Raw genomic sequence first — 6,985 nt, forward strand, 5'->3', positions numbered from 1 at the left:
GAATTGAATGATTGACCCACCAGTATGGGCATCCTTTTCTTGTATCAATGCTAATTTCAAAAGGTTCTGTAGTTTAGAAGACAGAGCTGAGCTGAGTATTGAATCAAAATGGCACGAATAAATGAGCTAGACATACAGGTGATACTCGAAAAATTAGAATATCGTGCAAAAGTTCATTTATTTCAGTAATGCAACGTAAAAGGGGAAACTAATATTTGAGATAGATGCATTACATGCAAAGCAAGATAGTTCAATATGTGATTTGTCATAAGTGCGATGATTATGTCTTACATGCAATCAATAAAACAAGGAGTGTACATAAAACAATATCGGACGTCTGAAAAGTATAAGCATGCATATGGACTCAGTGCTTGGTTTGGGCCCCTTTTGCAGCAATTACTGCCTCAATGCGGCGTGGCATGGAAGCTATCAGCCTGTGGCACTGCTGAGGTGTTATGGAAGACCAGGATGCTTCAATAGCGGCCTTCAGCTCTTCTGCATTGTTCGGTCTCATGTCTCTCATCTTTCTCTTGGCAATGCCTCATAGATTCTCTATGGGGTTCAGGTCAGGCGAGTTTGCTGGCCAATCCAGCACAGTAATCCCACGGTCATTGAACCAGACTTTGGGGCTTTTGGCAGTGTGGGCAGGTGCCAAGTCCTGCTGGAAAATGAAGTCAGCATCCCCATAAAGCTCGTCTGCGGAAGGAAGCATGAAGTGCTCCAAGTAGACGGCTGTGTTGACCCTGGACTTAATGAAGCACAGTGGACCAACACCAGCAAATGACATGGCTCCCCAAATCAACACAGACTGTGGAAACTTCACTCTGGACTTCAAGCATCTTGCAGTGTGTGCCTCTCCATTCTTCCTCCAGTCTCTGGGTCCTTGGTTTCCAAATTAGATGCAAGAGTTGCTCTCATCAGAAAAGAGAACTTTGGACCACTGAGCAACAGACCAGGTCTGTTTTTCTTTAGCCCAGGTAAGATGCTTCTGACGTTGTTTGTTGTTCAGGAGCGGTTTGACAAGAGGAATATGACATCTGATGCCTATATCCGTCTGTGTGTGGTGGCTCTTTATGCACTGACTCCAGCCTCAGTCCACTCCTTGTGAAAGTCCCACACATTTGAATGGCCTTTTCCTGACAATCTTCTCCAGGCTGCGGTCATCCCTTCTGCTTGTGCACCTTTTTCTTCCACACTTTTCCCTTCCACAAAACTTTCTATTAATGTGCTTTGATACAGCACTTTGGGAACATCCAACTTCCTTTGCAATTACCGTTTGAGGCTGTCTCTCCTTATGGAGGGTGTCAATGATGGTTTTCTGCACAACTGTCAGGTCAGCATTCTTCCCCATGATTGTGGTTCCTACTGAACACGACTGAGAGACTATTTAAAGGCTCAGAAACCCTTTGCAGGTGTTATGGCTTACTTAGCTGATTAGAGTGGGACACTGTGAGCCTAGAATATTGCACCTTTTCATAATATTCTAATTTACTGAGATTGTGGATTTGGGGTTTTCATGAGCTGTAAGCCATAATCATCACACTTATGACAAATCACGGCTTGAACTATCTTGCTTTGCATGTAATGCGTATATCTCATATATTAGTTTCCCCTTTTATGTTGCATTACTGAAATAAATGAACTTTTGCACGATATTCAAATTTTTTGTGTATCACCTGTATGATAAAAATGTATGCCATAAAGCCCCAATGAAGACAGTCAAATGCCTTCTCTGTGTGTGACAAGATTAGACATTTGACCTTACTATTCTACGCCAGAGACAACAAATCAATAATATAGTGGGTGGTAATGGATCACTGCATATATTGTTAACATCTCTTTTAGCATAATGTCAGTAGACATGATAGAATTCAAAAGGGACAATAGATGTGATGTGATAATTTGTTTAATTGTTTTATAATATAGGGCAGAAAACCCATCTGGACCTGGTGACTTACCCTGGGGCATAGATCTAATCATGGGGAAAATAAATCTTCAGCGCTGATTGGTTTGGTAAGTTGGTTCACCCATGAGTCCGAAATTACTGGGAGTGCAATATCATGTAGAAAGTTTGATATATTAGATGATGTTGGCTGAGTAGTATTTGAGCAATGTTTTGAATTATATAATGTATTTAATATTGCTGGATTTGATTATCAAATGATTTAATATTTTAGATCATCTTTTAAAAATGATATCACTATATAAAAATATAACAAGAATTAAATTAGTTTTCAAAACACTAAATCATTTTAAAAGTTTATCTAAAATATAAAAATAATTTGAAAAACATATCCAACAATATTAAATTGAAGCCTACATAAGGAAGCATAGACTTTTTTGCAAAAGTGTGCAATCTCTTTGGGATTGTATATTTTATATCCCTCCACATTTAATAAACAGGGCATAGTAGAAAAGACATGTTATATTTTTATGTATTTTGAAAGGACACGGCTTGCCTAATTAAAAAATAGTACTGCTGGATCCTACGTTTATGGTGGCTAAGCTCAATTTTTTCCAAATGACAGCTCTTATAGATCCCTTAAGAGAAAATATGAAGAGGATTCTTTAGTGCACGTTCAAGACATATTAATTGCAAATGTATGTTCCTCAGTTTAACTGATTTCTGGTTAAAATATGAGATGTATGTAATAGAAACTTGACCCTTATTACCGCTGCAAGAGCTAACCACAAAGCTTCTGGAAAAAAGGCCGTATCTTTATTAATATAAAAAATAATTTGCTAATGTAGATTCCAATAGAATATTAGTATCTAGGCAATGGAGCAAGCTATTATTTATTCTTCAACTGTTAGAAGTACAAGGTGAACTTAATAAGGACAATTTTTAAATAATAGTACTGTGATCAGACCATGTAATTGGGCCCATGGATATTGCAAGTAATGCAGGAAGAAGGGCATGCTCCATCAACTCTTGCAGGCTGATGAAAGTCTATCGAACACCGGAGTCAATACAGAAAGAGAATCTGTAGGGGACAAATACACCTTGACTTTGGTAATATCTGTACCCTAAATGGTGCAGGAAATAACTATGTTAAAGTGTTAAGTTGGGTCATTATATTGTGTTAAAGAATATAAATCTTTAATGAAGAATGAAATAAAATAGTATAATGGTACCACATTTTACAAACATTTTTTTTAATTTTGTTAAAAAAAAATGTAAACAATAGGAAAAGTGAAATGATGAAGAAAAGGAAATTTGCCCTGTGCAAAATGAATATTCTGAATTCTGAATATATAATATATATTTTTTTGTTTGCATGCTGTTACCAACCAGAGACTGCACTTATGTGGCACACATATACATTAGATAATAGGGTCAAAGCTCTGCAAGAAGGTGTGCACTTTTCTGCTCACATCCTACGAATCGTTGTAAAACATGCTATTCATGAAGCCAACACAAAGATGTAAACCATACTTGAGCTTGGCAGGAGGATTCCTGGGCATTTCCACCATAGTGTCATGGCAAGCCAACTCTGTGTCTGGTTGCCCAGCATCTGAGTGTTTTCTCTTACAGGGAGCATTCTGAATCATTGCTTACAAATGTCTTCATAACTGATAGAGCTAATTGTCTTCCTCTAGTTTAATCTGACTAAATGGGTTTGACACGCTCTTTTCTTTGATACTGGAAGTATCATCATCTGCTAGCAGAGATCCAATTGGCCATACAACTCATTTCAAAACAGTTTCTAAATTTAAAAAAAATTTGAAAACGTTCTAAAAACTGAAATGAAAAGGACTTGGTAGCAATTATAGATAACAAACTATGTAACAGTGTGCAATTCTGGTCTGATATAACAAATATTAGTAAGGTGCTGTCATGTATATAAAGGGATATTGATTCACGTGATCATTAGTGATGTCGTGAACATAACATTTTCCGTTTGCGAACGTCGAACGCGAACTTCCGCAAATGTTCGCGAACGGGCGAACCGGGCGAACCGCCATAGACTTCAATACGCAGGCGAATTTTAAAACCCACAGGGACTCTTTCTGGCCACAATAGTGATGGAAAAGTTGTTTCAAGGGGACTAACACCTGGACTGTGGCATGCCGGAGGGGGGTCCATGGCACAACTCCCATGGAAAATTACATAGTTGATGCAGAGTCTGGTTTTAATCCATAAAGGGCATAAATCACCTAACATTCCTAAATTGTTTTTAATAACGTGCTTTAAAACATCAGGTATGATGTTGTATCGATCAGGTAGTGTAAGGGTTACGCCCGCTTCACAGTGACAGACCAAACTCCCCGTTTAACGCACCGCAAACAACCGCAAACAGTCCATTTGCACAACCGCAAACTCCCCATTTGCACAAGGTTGGATACCAAGCTAGCCATGTCCCGTTCCTTGTCCTCACTTATGTCATTGAAGGTCTCTTCCTCCACCCAGCCACGTACAACGCCAAGGGTCCCCGAAAGGTGACAACAAGCCCCCTGTATTTTTTTTTTTAAATGTACACTACTGTTACACCAGATATGAGTTGCACTGGTGTGACACTGTGCCCTGGCAGGCCCTGAAACGCACAGGTGTGAAGGAAACTGACTGCTATTATTTCACAGTCAAATTTGTATTTTTTTTTTTTTTTTTATGTACACTACTGTTACACCAGATATGAGTTGCACTGGTGTGACAATGTGCCCTGGCAGGCCCTGAAACGCACACGTGTGAAGGAAACTGACTGCTATTATATTACAGTCCACAAAGTTTTTTTTTTTTTTAAATGCAAGCTATTGTGACACCAGATATGAATGGTGGCACTGGGCAAGTGGGCACAGTATACGCTGTGAGTCTGACATACACGCTGGCAGGCAGGCAACTGCAATTAGATTACACAGGAAAAAAAAAAGCAGACTAAAGTTCTAGCCCTAAAAAGGGCTTTATGGGGTGCTGTCCTTACAGCAGAGATCAGATGAGTCCTTCAGGACTGTAGTGGACACTGAATACACTAGCCTAGCTATCGATTTCCCTATTAAATCAGCAGCAGCTACACTGTCCCTCCTCTCCCTAAGAATGCAGCTTCCGGGGGGCGGGGCCTAGCTGTCATTGGGGAAAGACTCACTTTGTGTGAGCTCCCTCAATATCTCACTTTAAGCAGCTATCAACAAGCGAATTTCACCCCAGAAGGGGATGACCCAGCAATGTTGCTCCTACCTGACCGACCCGACATGCTTAATAGCGGTCAGAAACTCGACAGAGTCTTACTTACCTCCGCGTGGCAAGTGTGGCCTGGTGCTCACCGGGTGGGAGAGGCGTCCGATCTCCCGATCCTGGGATGCCCAGGAGCAGCTACTTCCCGGCAGGAGCTCCGTTACCCCCCCCCCCCCCCCCCCCCTCGTACTGGTGGGGGATATCCCGGTCCACCCCTGAGAGGCTGTCTGGAGCTAATGGACGCACAGAGCACAGCCGCCCAGGCTGACATACTCATCTGCGACTCTCCCAATATGGCGGCAGCCGCATATCCTCCTGGTACCAGCAAAGCATGGCAGGATATTGAGTCTAAGCTGGACAGACTCTTTAATCAATTTTGGAAGCAAATAACAAGCAGGAAGCCCCAACAAGCTCCTCCACAGCCCCAACAAGCGAAGCAGTCCCCATTAATATCCACCAACGCAAAAGGCGTTGAAGACGGGACCGGAGGCACAAACAGAAATGCAGAGCCTGCCCCACGTCAAGCACTCGCCTCCACCTTAAGCCACCACAATCCCGCACCGGACGTGAAGCACCACCGGGACAGATCCGACCACCCAACAAAACAAGCTTCCACCACCTCAAGCCACAAACCCGGCACTCAGCCAGAGACTTGCCTTTGTTGTTCCAGGTATCAGGGACTCCCAGGGTCTGCACCTGGCGCCCAGAAGGGATCGGATGAGCCCAAGCAGTAAACAGCAGCCTGCCAAGCATGTCCCACTATAGCCGATCCTCCACACCATACCTTTGATCACATGAACTGCTCTCTGCACATTAACTAATCGTAAAGTAGCAAGCGTTTAAACATGTCATTATTTCACCTCCTAAAGAGTTTATTGTCGTAGTTCCTTACATGCCTTTACCTTAACCGTTAATGTATTATGTTATTCACTAGTCTCATCTCATGGGGCGACTCACACTTGATTTATAACTAGTGGTGGAGCTGCTGATATAAATACACAGTTGATAATGTGCAAGCTACACCCTAAACATGACAGCCATCTTTCACAACAATGTACTGCTATATACTCATACCCTCAGTGCAACTAGCCATGATATACGCACGTTCAGCCTAGCATGCTCAAATATAACACACTTCTGTCTAAAAAAAATAAAAAAAAAGAATGCAGCTTCAGAATTAATCTAAATTGTATGCTGTCTAGGAGGTTGGAGGATCTGGGAGGGAGGGTCTGCTGCTGATTGGCTGGAATGTGTCTGCTGACTGTGAGGTACAGGGTCAAAGTTTACTCAATGTTGACGAATAGGGGGCGGACCGAACATCGCATATGTTCACCATCCGTGGCGAACGCGAACAAGTTATGTTCGCCAGGAACTAGTCGCTAGCGAACCGTTCGGGACATCACTAGTGATCATGATATATTTTTGCCTCTTCATAAATTGTATTGAATATGTGGTGCAATTGTGGACATTCGTTTTAAAGAAAGGTATTCCAGAACTTTTAAAACTAATAAGGGAATTAGAAAATATAAGTTATGTTCATTAACAGGAATATATAATAGAAAAGAAGCCATCCATTAAGATTGGAAGAAAGAAATGTTTGCTTACAGCAGAGGAAAGTTGTTGTTTTTTTTAAGTAAAAGCAGTAAAGATATGGAACCCAAATAGGTTGTCTTAAAAGATTGTATAGATGTTTTTAAAAATAATTGAATTAGTTCTTTATGTGGAAAAACATAATATTCAAGGATATAATTAATATGTATGTAAACAGATTGTTTATCCAAGGACAAATCTGATTGCCATTGTGGCGTCAAGAAG

Source organism: Pelobates fuscus, chromosome 5 (assembly GCF_036172605.1).
Source record: "Pelobates fuscus isolate aPelFus1 chromosome 5, aPelFus1.pri, whole genome shotgun sequence".
NCBI classification, from domain to species: Eukaryota; Metazoa; Chordata; class Amphibia; order Anura; family Pelobatidae; genus Pelobates; species Pelobates fuscus.